This window comes from Rhinatrema bivittatum, chromosome 5 (genome assembly GCF_901001135.1).
Source record: "Rhinatrema bivittatum chromosome 5, aRhiBiv1.1, whole genome shotgun sequence".
NCBI classification, from domain to species: domain Eukaryota; kingdom Metazoa; phylum Chordata; class Amphibia; order Gymnophiona; family Rhinatrematidae; genus Rhinatrema; species Rhinatrema bivittatum.
In genome coordinates, this window is record NC_042619.1 from 111,716,458 (window position 1) to 111,732,553 (window position 16,096).

At 46.5% G+C, this 16,096-nt stretch overlaps 1 protein-coding gene across 1 annotated transcript in view; it reads right to left on the reverse strand.

Moving 5' to 3' along the window:
* TRPC4 (transient receptor potential cation channel subfamily C member 4) overlaps positions 1-16,096 on the reverse strand; it is a 544,275-nt gene that overhangs the window by 450,474 nt on the left and 77,705 nt on the right.

Sequence of the window (16,096 nt, forward strand, 5' to 3'; positions counted from 1 at the left end):
GTCATTGTCGGTGAGTCAATAATTAGGAATAGTTAAGCTGGTGGATGTGAAGATTACTTGGTAACTTGCCTGCCTTTTGCAAAGGTGGCAGACCTCATATGTGAACTAGAAAGGATTTTATACATTGCTGAGGAAGAGCCAGCTGTCATGGTATATGTGGGCACCAATGACATAGGAAGGTGCGGAAGGGTGGTTCTGTTACCGAAACTTAGGCTTTAAGGTAGAAACTTGAAATCCAGAACATTCAGGGTAGCACTTGCAGAAATGATCCCTGTTACACATATAGGATCCCAGAGGCAGGCACACATTCAGAGTCTCAATGCATGAATGAAACAATAGTGCAGGGAAGATGGCTTTAGTTTTGTTAGTACCTGGGCAATATTGTGGGGAAGGAAGAGACTATTCTAAAAGAATGGGTTCCATCTTAAGTGGAGTGAAGTAGATCAGCTTTTAAACTAGAAAACAGAGGGAATGCCAACATTCACTCAGCGGCATGTGATTTAAAGAGTGGTATATTCAAAGGATACTTAAAATAACAGGGAAGTTAGGGCATCCTGACAGAGAGGTTCCAGAGGGGGTTAATAAACATGGATAAAGGTGAACTAGTAGATGTAGTGTATTTGGATTTTCTGAAGGCGTTTGACAAAGTCCCTCATGAGAGGCTTCTAAGTAAACTAAAAAGTCATGGGATAGGAGGCGGTACTTTTGTGGATTACAAACTAGTTAAAAGACAGGAAACAGACAGCAGGATTAAATGGTCAATTTTCTCAGTGGAAAAGAGTAAACAGTGGAGTGCCTCAGGGATCTGTATTTCGCTGGTGCTTTTCTATATATATATATATATATATATATATATATATATATATATAAATGATCTGGAAAAGAATATGACAAGGGATACGATTATCAAATTTTCGGATGATACAAAATTATTCAGAGTAGTTAAATTACAAATGGATTACATTACAGGAGGACCTTGCAAGACTGGAAGATTGGGCATCAAAATGGCAGATGAAATTTAATGTGGATAAATGCAAGGTGTTGCATATAAGGCAAAATAACCCTTGCTGTAGTTACGCAATGTTAGGTTCCATACTAGGAGCTACCACCCAGGAAAAGATCTAGGCATCACAGTGGATAATACTTTAAAATCTTCGGCTCAGTGTGCTGCAGCGGTCAAAAAAGCAAACAGAATGTTAGGAATTATTAGAAGGGAATGGTTAGTAAAATGGAAAATGTTGTAATGCCTCTATATCGCTCCATGGTGAGAGTGCACTTTGAATTCTGTGTACAATTCTGGTCGCCGCATCTCAAAAAAGATATAGTTGCGATGGAGAAGGTACAGAGAATGGCAACCAAAATGATAAAGGGGATTGAACAGCTCCTCTATGAGGAAAGGCTGAAGAGGTTAGAGCTCTTCAGCTTGGGGAAGAGACGGCTGAGGGGGGGATATGATAGAAGTCTTTAAGTAGATGTGAATCGGTTATTTACACTTTCGAATAATAGAAGAACTAGGGGGCATTCCATGACGTTAGCAAGTAACACATTTAAGACTAATCGGAGAAAATTCTTTTTCACTCAACGCACAATAAAGCTCAGGAATTTGTTGCCAGAGGATGTGGTTAGTGCAGTTAGTAGTGTAGCTGGGTTCCAAAAAGGTTTGGATAAGTTCTTGGAAGAGAAGTCCATTAATTGCTATTAATCAAGATTACTTAGGGAATAGCCACTGCTATTAATTGCATCAGTAGCATGGGATCTTCTTAGTGTTTGGGTAATTGCCAGATTCTTGTGGCCTGGTTTGGCCTCTGTTGGAAACAGGATGCTGGGCTTGATGGACCCTTGGTCTGACCCAGCATGGCAATTTCTTATGTTCGTATGTAGCTCATTTGCCTATAAGTAATGTTATGAGGGCAGCCATTGTTGGTGTTAGGGAGGTAGCACACTGGCCACTCTGTAAGCCCTTTTGGACTACAGGCAGTGATGTGGACCCCTGTGTGGTGAAGCAGCAAGAAGTACCACCGATGATCCTGACCATATAAGGAAGTGCCAAAGAGAGACCTAGGGAGGCTTCACCTGACCTATACCAAACATCATTCCTCAGTGTGGAGAGCCAGCAAGACTTAGGCAGATCCCAAGACACAATCAGGCACAGGTAGAAGTCAGAAGGCAATCCGGGGTCAAGGCAGGCACCAGACAAGCAGAATGCAGTAACCAGTCCGGGATTGAGGCAAGCAGAAAGAAACTAGAATCCAGAAGAGTCCAAGGTCAAGATGAGCAGCAGGTAGTAAGCAGCATCCAGAACTAGGGATGTGCAATCGTTTAGGATGAATTAGGCAATCTCAACAAAATTGCCTGATTCGGGGAACCCGAAAACAGAACTAAATTTTCCCGAAATTTTGGGAAAATTCGGTTTTCGGGTTAGTGCGCACTAACTTCCATTAAAATGGGTTAGCGTGCAATAACGGGAATTAGCGCGCACTAACTCCTGTTAGTGCACACTTACCCAAAAATCGGGTTCCCCAAATTTCAAAGGCCCAAACCACGGGAAATACGAAATTTCCCACAGCAAGCCGAAAACGAAGCCCAAACCAAAAGATCTGGCTTTGCACATCTCTATCCAGAACCAGGAACAGGCCAAGGAACCTGTTGCCAAGACCAGGAATTCAGATCCAGGCAGGCTAAATAGTCTTGAGCATGTGACATCATTATGTGGCATCTACCTGACTCTCTCGACAGAGTATGCAGAATTGTGCACACAGATGCACACACATGCCCTATGCAACTCTTCACTGGTCCTAGTAATAAGCTAACACGCACGTCAGATCATGTAATGGCAGCTCCAGGGGCAGTCCTATAATGAGGCAGGGTGAGACAACCGCTTCAGGCGACAGAATTTTGAAGCGGCAAAAAGTTCCCCTTCAAAATTCTGCCCAGCCTCTGTCTCACCATGCCTCCCCCCTGTCATGCCACCCTCCCAACCATCCTAAGACTCACGAAAACCCCTGGTGGTCCAGGGGGGAGGGGGGACCCTGGGAGCAATCTGCCACATCTGAGCCATTACTGCCACTAACCAAAATGGCACTGGTGGCCTTTAGTCCCTACCATGTGTCAGGGGCTACTGGTATCATTGGCCAGCCCGTGTCACATGGTAGGGGCAATGGATGACTGGTAGCCCTTATCACATGGTAAGGGCTAAAGGCCACCGGCGCAATTTTGGTTAGTGGCAGCCGCCCGGAAGCAGAAGATCACTCCCGGACCCCCCGACAAACCACCAGGGTTTTCATGAGTCTTGGGGGGCATTGGGAGGGTGGGGGGGGCTTATTTTATTTAAATTTTAGGGGGGCGGCATGTGGTCTCTGCCTCAGGTGGCACATTGCCTTGAGCCTCCCCTGGGCAGCTCTCTGCCACATAGTGAGTATCCGAAGCCGAGGAGCCTGGGAAAGCAGCTGAATTCTAACAGTACCCATTCTCCAAAGTCTTCTCCCCAATTTCCTGGGCCTGGGTTTCGTTGGGTTTGAGCTGTGAAATTCGTGGAGCAATTGGGTGGCCTGTATTCTGGGGATAAGGGGCTTGGAATCTATCTATCCCTTTTGATCCTGCCAAGTACTTGTGACCTGGCTTGGCCACTGTTGGAAACAGGATACTGGGCTTGATGGACCCTTGGTCTGACCCAGTATGGCAAGCCTTATGTTCTTATGATTAGAAGCCAGCTCCCATGAATTTTCCTCAGGATCGTAACCCTTCCAAACAACAAGATACAGTAGTCTATTGTGGAGTCTTCTTGAGTCCAAGACCTTCAACACCTCGTACTGTGATTCCTCTTCTACTGAGATCTCCTGCGGCTGGGGTGCATGAAACACATTGAGAATATGTAGTGAAGGTGGTAATTTAAGCTTTATAAGCTACTTGGCCTATAGGTCAGATCACCAGGAAGGGTCTGATGAAGCAAAGAGCATATTTGAGGGATGGCATGCAATGCCTCAAGTTGCGAGTACTCAGCCAGACTAAGTCTCCAAGTTGAAACCGAGGGACTGGCCGACATTCTTATCCGCCTCCATTTTGGAATGGATTGCGGCTTGTTTTAGGAGCTGATCAGTAGAGTGCCAGAGGTCTAGTAATTCCTGCTCTTTGATCTCAGCATCTGGGCATTCCATGGTGGTGGTTAGTGATACCGGAATCCAGGGGTGGCGTCCATATATAGAAAGAAGGGGGACGAGCCGGTAGATTCATTGATGTGGTTATTATGGCAGGCCTCCACCCAGGGAAGAGGGATGGCCAGTTACCCTGTCTTTGATTGATCTAGGACCAAAAAAAGGCTTTGAGAGATCGATTAGTAGAGATGTGAATCGTGTGCCAGATCGTCTTAATGATCAGATTCGGCTGTGGGGGTGGGGGAATCTGATTGTTAAGATATGTGAATTGGAATCGTTTCCGATTCCAATTCACATCACTAGAGAGGCCCACGCTGCTAAAAAAAAACAAAAAACACCCGACCCGTTAAATAGACCCCCCCCGACCCCCCCAAAACCTTTTAAAATTACCTGGTGGTCCAGGGGGGGCCTCGGGGAGAGATCCAGGGGGGCCTCGGGGAGAGGAGAGATCCAGGGGGGCCTCGAGGAGAGATTTCTCGGCATCAGCTGTTCTAAAAAAAAAAAAAAAATGGTGCCGATGCCCCTTTGCCCTTACCATGTGACAGGGTATCCGTGCCATTGGCCGGCCCCTGTTACATTGTAGGAGCACTGGATGGCCGGCACCATCTTTAAAGATGGCGCCGGCCACTTTACTCATCAGCCCCTATAATAATAATAATAATAATAGGGGCTGATGAGTAAAGTGGCCGGCGCCATCTTTAAAGATGGTGCCGGCCATCCAGTGCTCCTACCATGTGACAGGGGCTGGCCAATGGCACGGATACCCTGTCACATGGTAAGGGCAAAGGGGCATCGGCGCCATTTTTTTTTTTTTTTAGAACAGCTGATGCCGCAAAATCTCTCCCCGAGGCCCCCATGGATCTCTCCCCAAGGCCCCCCTAGGCCCCCCTGGACCACCAGGTAATTTTAAAAGGTTTTGGGGAGGTCGGGAAGGGGGGGTCGATTTAAAGGGTCGGGTGGTTTTGGTTTTTTTTAGCGGCGCGGGCCTCCCTTAAAAAAAAGGGTCGGGAGGGTGGGGGGGTCGATTTAAAGGGTCGGGTGGGGTTTTTTTTTAATCGGGCCATCGGCGCCATTTTAATTAGTGGCAGCCAAAATGGCGCCGATGGCCCGAGAGTGGGAGATCGCGCCGGGGACCCCCCCCCCCCGGACCACCAGGTAACTTAAACATTTTGGGGGGGTTTGGGAGGGTGGGGGAGGGTAAGGAATTGGTTTTAAAGGATCGGGGTGGGTTTAGGGGTTGTTTTGGTGTGCCGGTTTTCCCGCCCTCCCCCAAAATTTAACGATACAATACAAATGCCCCTGACGATAAATCGGGGGCATTTGTATTGTATCGTGCACTCTAACGATTTTGGACGATTTTAAAATTATCTGACGATAATTTTAATCGTTCAAAAACGATTCACATCCCTATCGATTAGTCCATTTGTTTTGTCCATTTGTCTGTGAGTGATACATAGAAGAAAATATAAAGTTGATCCCAAATTTGCTGCACAGGGCCCACCAATAATGAGCGGTGAACTGCACCCTGTGATCAGACAGAATATGGGTAGGTAGGCAGTGTAACCAAAGCATGTGCTGAATAAACAGACAAGTTAGTTTAGGACCAGATGGTAGCTCAGAAAGAAGAATGAAATGAGCCATTTTTAAAAACCAGTCCATAATCACTCAGATGATAGTGTTGCCATCTGAAGGAGGTGATGAAATCTGTGGCAAGTTGGGTCCATGGTCTCTTGGGAGTAGGCAAAGTTTGTAATAGACCCAAGGGTCAGGTTCTGGGTGTCTTATTTGTGGCATAGGTTGGACAAGATTCCACACATGGCGCTTAAGATCTTGTTGCAATTGAGGCCACCAATAATAGTGCACTCTAAATATTTTAATGCAAGAATTTTAATGAAAAAGTATTTTAAAGTATATTTGCAAAGTGTGAGCGTTATAAAAAAAACTGTATGCACTAAAATAATATAAATGTCACAAGTAATATTTTGTTTGATTTTTGTTATTTCATATAGAAAAGGACATTAAATGAGAGAAAACAACACTAGTGCTTTCACATTTTAAAATGACAACATATCCCTACTGCTTGATGGATGGCTTTACCTTCACTTCCCAGTCATAAGATTAATCCAATCCAGAGTGATGGAGAGGAATCAGATTATTAAATGGATGACTTATTTCACTATCATGGTTCAATTCATACGTCAAAATCACCAGTTAGATATTGTCAAGATGAGCATTATCATGGTATTTTAGGGACCCAGCCTTCCATTTCAGAAGAGGTTGACATCAATATTAAAATGCTTTATCTGGATAGCTTTTACAATTACCCATACAGAAACTGAGGGCCCAATATTCAGCTGCTATCCAGTTGCCTAACCTCTGGATTCATCATTCCACTATACAGTGGAATGATGAGCTGCGAGGAGGGTGATAGTGAGCAAGCGGGCGATTCACAGTGTTGCGTTTTCGCCCGCCATGGTTGTGGCCGTGCTGCACACTATCCCCCCTGTAGTGCCAATGAAATAGCTGTAGCTATTTCCGGTGCTACTGCAGGCGATAATGTGCAATACATTATCACCTGCAGCGCTACAGGCCCCTAATTTTCCTAATCCCTGCCGAAACTCCTTCCCTTTCCCTAATTTACATTTTCTAATTGCAATGTGATAACGGACCATCACAATTCAAAAAATGACCTTCTAAATTAGCCAGACAAACTAATCTGGCTAATTTGGCTGAGATATTTGGTCGCCCTGCTGAATAAAGTAATCTATTTTAGAGTTAGGCAGATAAGTTTATCTGGCTAACTTTAGAATAACCAAACTGCAGTTCTACATGTACCTGGCAAACTAAGGGCTAGATTCATCATACTTCGCAGAATGATGAATCCAGCAAAAAAGGGGGCAGGGGGGAGGGCCACCACGGTGGTGCAATTTCGCCGGCCGCACTGCAGCCGGCTGCAGCCTTTCGCACAAATAGCACCACTGTAAAAGGTGGTGCTATTCGCCACGCTATTGCCGGTGATAATGTCCCTCACATTTTCGCCGGCAGCGATGCTGCAGCTGACTACTCCCCGTCCCGACTCCTCCCCTCTAGCTTATCTGCATCCTATCGCACGCAAAAAGGCCCTTTTCGCATGCAATAGGATGCACGCGATAAACGGTTAGAAAATAACCCCCTAAGTCGGATAATGCTGAATATTGGTGGACAAGTGCCCCCTCCCCCGGAATGCCTTGCTCCACCCGCTCAATTAGCCAGCTTTTTACCAAATAACTGTCAGGCCGATACAGTAAAAGTCGCGGGCCACTCTGCTGTGCGCGCGATTCTGTATTCAAATGAGGGCCCGTGGCACAAAGAGGCGCTAGAGACACTAGCGCGTCCCTAGCGCCTCTTTAGGGACAGGAGCGGCGGCTGTCAGTGGGTTTGACAGCCGATGCTCAATTTTGCCGGCGTTGGTTCTCAAACCCACTGACAGCCACGGGTTCGGAAACCGGATACTGGCAAAAATTGAGCATCTGGTTTTCAACCCGTGAGCCGCAGGCCGATTTCAATTTTTTTTTAAACTTTTATTTAACTTTCAGGACCTCCGACTTAATATCGCCATTAAGTTGGAGGGTGCACAGAAAAGCAGTTTTTACTGCCAAAGCGCACTGTACTGTATCGGCCTGTGTGTTAGCAAGCTAAGGGGGTCATTTATCAAAATGCGGTAAGGCATTTTTGCATGCGTTAAGGGCTTATCGCATGCGAAAAGCCCCGTTTTCGCATGTGATAGGCCTTTAACCATGCAAAAACGTGTTTACCGCATGCGATCGCACCATATTGTATGGTGCGATGCAAATTCCAAAAATAGGTGGAGTTAGGGGCGGAGAGTGGGCTGGGTTAGCCTGCCTGCAAAGAGCTAACGCACAGCCATAATGAGAGAGAGAGAGAGAGAGAGAGAGAGACTGGCCATAATAGCATGGCCCATAGGCAGGTATTTGTATCCCTAGGGTAGGCCCACCTAGTAACTTGAGATGGGGATTAGGTAAGAGTGTAGGGGGTTAGGGGCCACTTTGACATGCTACGTGACACCTACGAACAGAACAGTGGTCTCTTGTGAAGACTTGCTGGCCTTCGGAGTGAGGAAACTCACTCCAAGATGAGATTTGGACAATGTTCTCTCCACCTAGCTTGATGTTACCCAGGTAGAGAGTCCATCAAGCTAGGTTGAGAGAACCTTGCCCAAATCTCATCTTGGAGTGACTTTCCTCACTCTCTCTCTCTCTCTCTCTCCATCCATACTGAAACAGGCTGTCCAGAAACATCATGAACCACAATAAACCTTTACTGGCCTCTAGCGCACAACATAACGCAAATGAAAGAAGTGTAGGTGACAGAATCTGAAATGGTATCACAATTTGCACTAACTTAGCTCTTCACACAGGTAATTAGCGCAAATTGCAATAAATCCTATATTAGCATAAAACACACCCCTTTTGCTATCGCAAGCGGTACTTACCGCATTTTGATAAATGACCCCCTAAGTGACAGTTGCTGACTGCAGATAGATATTCAAATGGTCTCATTTAGCTAAGTCCAAACTTAGCCAGCTTAATGAAGCTGAATATCAGGCTCTGAAATTTCAAAATTTTCCCATCGCTTTCCTGTTAAATTTTGTCTGAGTAGCTCATTACCTGCAAAAATGTAACCGAGTAAAAAGAAGTAGTGCTCAGTGCATTCCAAGAATGGGGTTAAACTTAAACCAGGGAGCACCGATCCCGTGTTACCCACCTAAAGTTAGCTAGTTAACTCTGGTCAGAAAAAATAGGTGACCTAAATTGATCTGGTAACTTTAGCCTTATCCAGGTAATTTTCTAAAACAGTGACTAGCACCATGTGTAATAGGCAGCTCTTAAAATTAGACTAATGTACAACAGGAAGATTCATTGAGTGACACAGTCCTAGACATTTTTACCATTCTAAGGGCACGGTGGTGGCACAGTCACAAAACAATTAACTGTAATGTTTCCTTTTTTTAATCTCTCTTTTTTTTTTTTTAGTTTGAGCTTCATTTTGCATTTTTTCATAGCTAACAGTAACACACTTTACAGAAATGTGCATTAAAGTGCCAGCAGACTTGTGCAGTAACAATATGCTAGGGCTCTTGGCAGAGAGCAACAGGAAAAAAAGAAAAATCATCTGTATTAGTGCAAAAACACTAGGTCCCAAATGAGAGAAATTACATCAAACCCTTTCCCTGAGTCTGTCTTCAAAAGACATAGCAACACTTTCTGTAGAATTGCAAGAGAAAGCACACCTCTTTCCCTAATATGCTACTGTCATCCTGGCAGCAGGTGATTCCCCTATCACCATCCCACATTCTATCATCATTATCATCCATACAAAAAGCACAACCTCAGACAGGCATATTGAGGAAATCTGTTCCTCCTGCCAAGAAAAAAACAAAACAATGGGAGGGAACAGGAAAGGCAGAATTGACAGCACTGTAGAAAACAAAGAAGCAAAAATAAAAATGTTTCTATATTACCCACAATGAGAGAGAGAGAAAATACCATCCTTTTTAGAAAAGGCATTAGAGCCAGCCCTTCCATTAGGTAGACTTAGGCTATGCCTAGAGCAAAGCAATTTTGGGTAACAGCACCATGGGGTTTTGCTGTGCTTGAGCACATAAGGCTCTGCCCTGATTAATCTATTGGAGAGTGTCCCCAGCCCTAGGCAATAGTCAACTGCTTCCTGCTCCAGCTCGTTCCCTCTGCCCTGATTAATCTATTGGAGAGTGTCCCCCAGCCTCAGGCAATAGTCAATTGCTTCCTGCTCCAGCTCGTTCCCTCCTAGGCAAAGTGCTGAGATCAGGAAGAGAGGGGTGAGCTTGGAGTAGATAGAGCAGGGCAAGGAAAAGACACTTTGTTCCCTAATCCAACCCCTCCCTTCCCCAGCCTGTGGTGAACAGGAGAGTTGGGAGAAGTTGAAGTGGTCAAGAGTTAGGTTTGTCTGTATATTTCTATTTATAATTAAAAGTCACTTATTCTGGTGGCCCCTACAGGCCACTAGATTTTGGGCTATGCTTTGGAAGAAGATTTCCAGCAAAGGAAGGAGATTGATAAGTGACAAGGGAATTCCTTCCCCCAAAGGGGATGGGTGTATTAGAAGGATAAAAAACTGTTTCCGCTCTGACTTTTCTTTGGCCTCTTCAATAAATGTAGCCTTTGTTTTGTAAAGACACTTGTGTAGACTGTTTTTCTTGGGCTCTATATTTCTTTTGCTTTTACCCAGTAGAAGGAACCCTGTACTGGGACTGCAGGCAAGCTTTTACCATCCCTACAGTCACTGAAGTTAACCTCCAGTGAAGGAGGGGGGTGGGGAGAAGATGGGAGAGTTAGAATGTATAGCAGTGAATAATGAGATAGACATAATTGGCATCTCAGAGACCTGGTGGAAGGAGGATAACCAATGGGACAGTGATAAATCCAGGTACAAATTATACTGCAATGACAGGGAGGATCATCTTGGTGGGAGTGTAGTACTTTATGTTCGGGAGGTTATAGAGTCCAAAAGGATAAAGATCATACAAGAGACTAAATGCTCTGTACAATCTATATGGGTATAAATCCCATGTGTTTTGAGTAAGAGTATAGTGATAGTATACTCCTATCGTCCACCTGGCCAAAATGATCAGAAAGATGATGAAATGCTAACAGAGATCAGGGAAGCTAACCAATTTGGCAGTGCAGTAATTATGTGAGATTTCAATTACCCTGATATTGACTGGGTAAATGTAACATCAGGACATGCTAGAGACATAAAATTCCTGGATGGAATAAACGACTGCTTCATGAAGTTGGTTCAGGAACCAATGAGAGAGAGAGCTATTTTAGATTTAATTCTTAGTGGAACAGAGGATTTGGTGAGAGGTAATGGGGTCACTTGGCAATAGTGATCATAACATGATCAAATTTTAACTAATAACACTACTTTTTGAAAAGGGAAAGTTTGATAAAATGAAGAAAATAGAAAAAAACTGAAAGGTGCAGCTGCAAAGGTTAAAAGTGTACAACAGGCGTGGACATTGTTTAAAAATACAATCTTAGAAGTGCAGTCCAGATGTATTCCATGCATTAAGAAAGGTAAGAGGAAAGCAAAATGATTACCGGCATGGTTAAAAAGTGAGGATAAAGAGGCTATTTTAGCCAAACAAAATCCTTCAAAAATTGGAAGAAGGATCCATCTGAAGAAAATAGGAAAAAGCATATGCATTGTCAAGTTAAGTGTAAAACATTGATAAGGCAATCTAAGATAATTTTTCCTAGCGTGTAGCAGATGGACTCAGGACCAATGGGTATAGTGTACTCCTGATAGCAGTTGGAGATGGATCAGATTTCAATCTGACATCAGCCCTAGTACATATACCCCTGCAGGAAGTGCAGCTCTTCAGTATTTTCCGTCTCATAGAAACATAGAAACATAGACATGACGGCAGAAGAAGAATAACGGCCCATCCAGTCTGCCCAGCAAGCCTCGCACCCTTTTTTTCTTCTCATACTTATCTGTTTCTCTTGGCTCTTAGTAACCTTTTGGTTCTATTTCCCTTCCACCCCCACCATTAATGTAGAGAGCAGTGTTGGAACTGCATCTAAGTGAAATATATAGCTTAGTTAGTTAGGGGTAGTAACCGCCGCAATAAGCACACTACACCCATGCTTATTTGTTTACCAAGACTATGTGATTCAGTCCTTGTTGGTTGTTGTCTGTATATAGATCCACTTTTCTTCATTCCCCCTGCCGTTGAAGCAGAGAGCTATGCTGGATATTCGTGAAGTATCGGTCTTTCTCCCCTGCCGTTGAAGCAGAGAGCTATGCTGGATATGCGTGAAGTATCAGTCTTTCTCCCCTGCCTTTGAAGCAGAGAGCTATGCTGGATATGCATTGAAAGTGAAGTATCAGGCTTATTTGGTTAGGGGTAGTAACTGCCATAACAAGCAAGCTACTCCCCGCTTTTTTGTGAATTCAAATCCTTTTTTCCACATTTCCTCTTGCCGTTGAAGCTTAGAGCAATGTTGGAGTTGCATTAACCGTGTGTATGTTTATTGAATAAGGGTATTATCTCCAGGTAGTAGCCATCATTCCCATGAGCCACCCACTCTTCATTCACATCCTCTAGACTTTATGGATCCACAGTGTTTATCCCACGTCCTTTTGAAGCCCTTCACAGTACTGGTCTTCACCACTTCCTCCGGAAGGGCATTCCAGGCATCCACCACCCATAGCATAGTCTCCATAGCAGTTAGGGACTCTATGCATGCTCACACAGTGTTAGAGTAATTTTACCAAAGAAAACCAAAATAAGAAGAAATCTTACCTCTACAGATGAGCCTCGCTCTCCTACGGTGATACCCATTGGGTCCCTCCCCCAGTTGAGAATTCCCGAGGTGATTTCCACGATCCCTCGGAGGTAAGCCACGGTCCGGTGGCTGATCCTCGGCGGGGACCTAGCCCCCGACATCGGGTGAGGCTGAGAGGCAGCAGGTGCAACTTCGAGCGTGGCAGTGAAGGTATCTTCCCTCTCCCCCCGTGCCGGAGACCGCCCAGAACGAGACCGGGAAGCGCCAAGACAAGGTAAGGTAGAAATCTATTTAAAATTCTCTGGTCTCCGAAGCTTGAGTAGTCGCACAGGTCGACAGCCGTTACCAGTGCCACTGGGTTGATCGGCCCTAGCAGGGCTAGACCTCGGTCAGATATGAGGGTCCTCCCACATGGAGACCCTCCGAGATGGTCGCCATATTGACCACATGGTCACCATCACCATTTTGCTCTGTTCGCCGCCCTGTCCGCTGTTCCGATCCGTGCGCACAGAGGTGAGCCATGCGCACAAATACCTTGTACGCACAACATCGCACGCCCAAGTACCATGCGCACAAGCGACGCGCATAGCCACGCGCTTACTGTGCCGGGCGCATAACTTCAATCTGTGTGCACAACAGCGCACACATCTCCCTGAGCATGCATTAAACGTACGCGCACATCTTCGACGCACTGGAGCGTACAACTGTATTTTACGCGCACAAGCCATGGCACCACCGGAAAAGAAACTCAAGGATCAGGGCCTTTGCCCAGCATGCTACATTAGAGCTGCACAGCATGAGGAGGCCACGGTCCTGTGTATACAGTGCGAAGAGGCCCTAGGGGATCCAACTCATGGCCCTCCCCAGCCGGTACCGAGTTCCAGCCTCTCGAACAGTATGCCAGACCTAGCATTGCACAGTGGGATCCCCCCTCAAACGGGGCTCCCCAGGGACATGGCACCCCTTAGTCTAGACCCAGCATCTAGCTCCTGGGTGGAATTCTTCAAAGGTCTGCATACCTTCGTCCACATGCAACCGGGCCCTCCTATAATACGGCCAGAAGCTTCACCAGAGGACCTCAACATCCCGGGACCCTCTATGCCCAGGGAAGTGATCCCACTGCCCAGAAGCCCCACCTTCAGGGACACAGACAACTCGGATGAGGTTTCAGAACCCCTGGAGGAAGGGGAACGCCCTCCAGGGACAGAGCCCCACCGAACCATGAGACGCTTCTTCACCAAGGATGAGCTTCCAGACCTGGTCACACACAGCATAAAAGAGCTTTCTATACCGGGCATAAGTGCCTCAGGGGAACCTAAGATGAACCCCCTACTAGAGGGACTCCGTCAGACCTCCCGTCATTTCCTGCTATTACAAGCCTTCTGCAACTAATTGACCTGGAATGGGATGCCCCAGAAACTACGCTCAAAAGGGGGGAGGGCTCTGACAGCCATGTACCCTCTGGACCCAGCCACCAAAGATCTCCTGGCATGTCCGAAAGTGGATGCCATGGTCTGCGTGGTCTCAAAGCGCACTACTATCCTGGTGGAGAGAGGAGCAGCACTCAAGGATGCTCAAGACAGATGTCTGGAATCTATCCTCAAACAGTCCTTTGACGTCTCCGCTATGTCTTTACAGATCGTGACCTGCTGTGCCGTGGTGACACGCGCCTGCTTATCACAGACCAGGAACAACACTCCTGGGGAAGCCCTGGAACCAGCAGTATCATTCATCGCGGATGCCGCTTCTGATCTAGTGCTCACCGCAGCTAGAGGAGTGTCATCCGCCGTGGCAGCCAGAAGACAACTCTGGCTCTGAAACTGGTCGGCCGACGCATCCTCCAAAACGAGACTCACAAGGATGTCTTTCAAGGGAACACTTCTGTTCAAAAAAAAACTAGAGAAACTAGCCAACAAATGGGGTGAGTCCACACTGCCGTGGCTACCGGAGGACAGGAATAAGAGAAACCAGCGATCCTTCCCCCGCACTTCCAGGGGCAGAGGATCACAGCGCTTCAACCCATATAGAAGCACATATCAAGCAGCCCACCCCGCAGGCCAAAGCCAGTCCTTTCGGAACAAGCACAACAAAAGGGGAGCCAGCTCGGGCCCAGGCCCCAGCCGTACCCCACAATGAAAATCAACTGACCCGTCCAAAGGAAGAAGCCATAGGGGGCAGACTTGCCCTAATCTACCAAAGATAGGTCGAGATAACTTTGGACAAGTGGGTCCTATCCATCATTCGAGAGGTATATTACCTGGATTTCCACCACCTCCCTCTGGACAAGTTTGTGGAATCCCTCTGCCATGACCCTTCCAAGAGGATGGCAGTGGAAGCTACACTGACCAGATTGCTAGCTTTAGAGGCTATAACACCGGTGCCTCCACAACAAATAAATACTGGACATTATTCCATCTATTTTATCGTCCTCAAGAAAGAAGGAATGTTCAGGCCCATCCTGGACCTTAAGACAGTCAACCGTCACCTGAAAATTCCTCGCTTCTGCATGGAAACCCTACGCATGGTAATAAGAGCGATACAACCAGGAGAGTTTCTTACCTCCCTGGATCTGTCGGAAGCCTACCTACACATTCCGATCCATCAAGAGCATCAGCGTTTTCTACGCTTCTCGATCCTGGACCGTCACTATCAGTTCCGGGCACTACCATTTTGGTTAGCCACTGCACCCCGGATGTTCACCAAGATCATAGTGGTGGTGGCAGCAACACTGAGGAAGGAAGGAATCCACGTACACCCTTATCTAGATGATTGGCTGATCAGGGCGAAATCCCCAGAGGAAAGCCACCAGGCAACCAACAGAGTTAAAACTCTACTGGAGAGCCTCGGGTGGGTGGTCAACACAAACAAGAGCTGTCTGTAGCCCTCTCAATCTCTAGAATACTTGGGAGTCTGGTTCGACACCAAACAAGACAAGGTCATCCTGACACCGACAAGGAGATCAAAACTGATGACCCAGTTACGAGCCCTGTTGAGCGAACTTCGCCCCACAGCATGGGACTACCTCCAAGTCCTCAGCCTCATGGCATCCACACTGGAAGTAGTGCCATGGGCAAGAGCTCACATGAGACCCCTACAACGCTCACTACTATCATGATGGAATCCACTGTCCCAGAACTACACTGTACGTCTTCAGCTCCCGGACAGAGTTCAGACCCAACTACGATGGTGGCTACAGGAAGGCCATCTGAGCCAGGGAACAAGACTATCCTCACCAACCTGGATCCTGCTCACCACGGATGCCAGCCTACGAGGATGTGGAGCACACTGCCAGGAGCTAACCGCTCAAGGGCAATGGAACAAAGAAGAATCGGATGGAACATCAATTGCCTAGAAGCCCGGGCAGTCAGACTAGTCTGCCTACGGTTCGGTCACAGACTCTGAGACAAAGTGGTCAGAGTAATGTCGGACAACGCCACAACAGTAGCCTACATCAACCGTCAGGGAGGAACCAGAAGCCAACAGGTGTCTCTGGAAATAGACCTCCTAATGTCATGGGCGGAAGTGAATCTTCAAGAGATCTTGGCCGTCAACATCGCCAGGAAAGACAATGTCGCTGCGGATTATCTCAGAAGAGAAAGTCTAGACCCAGGA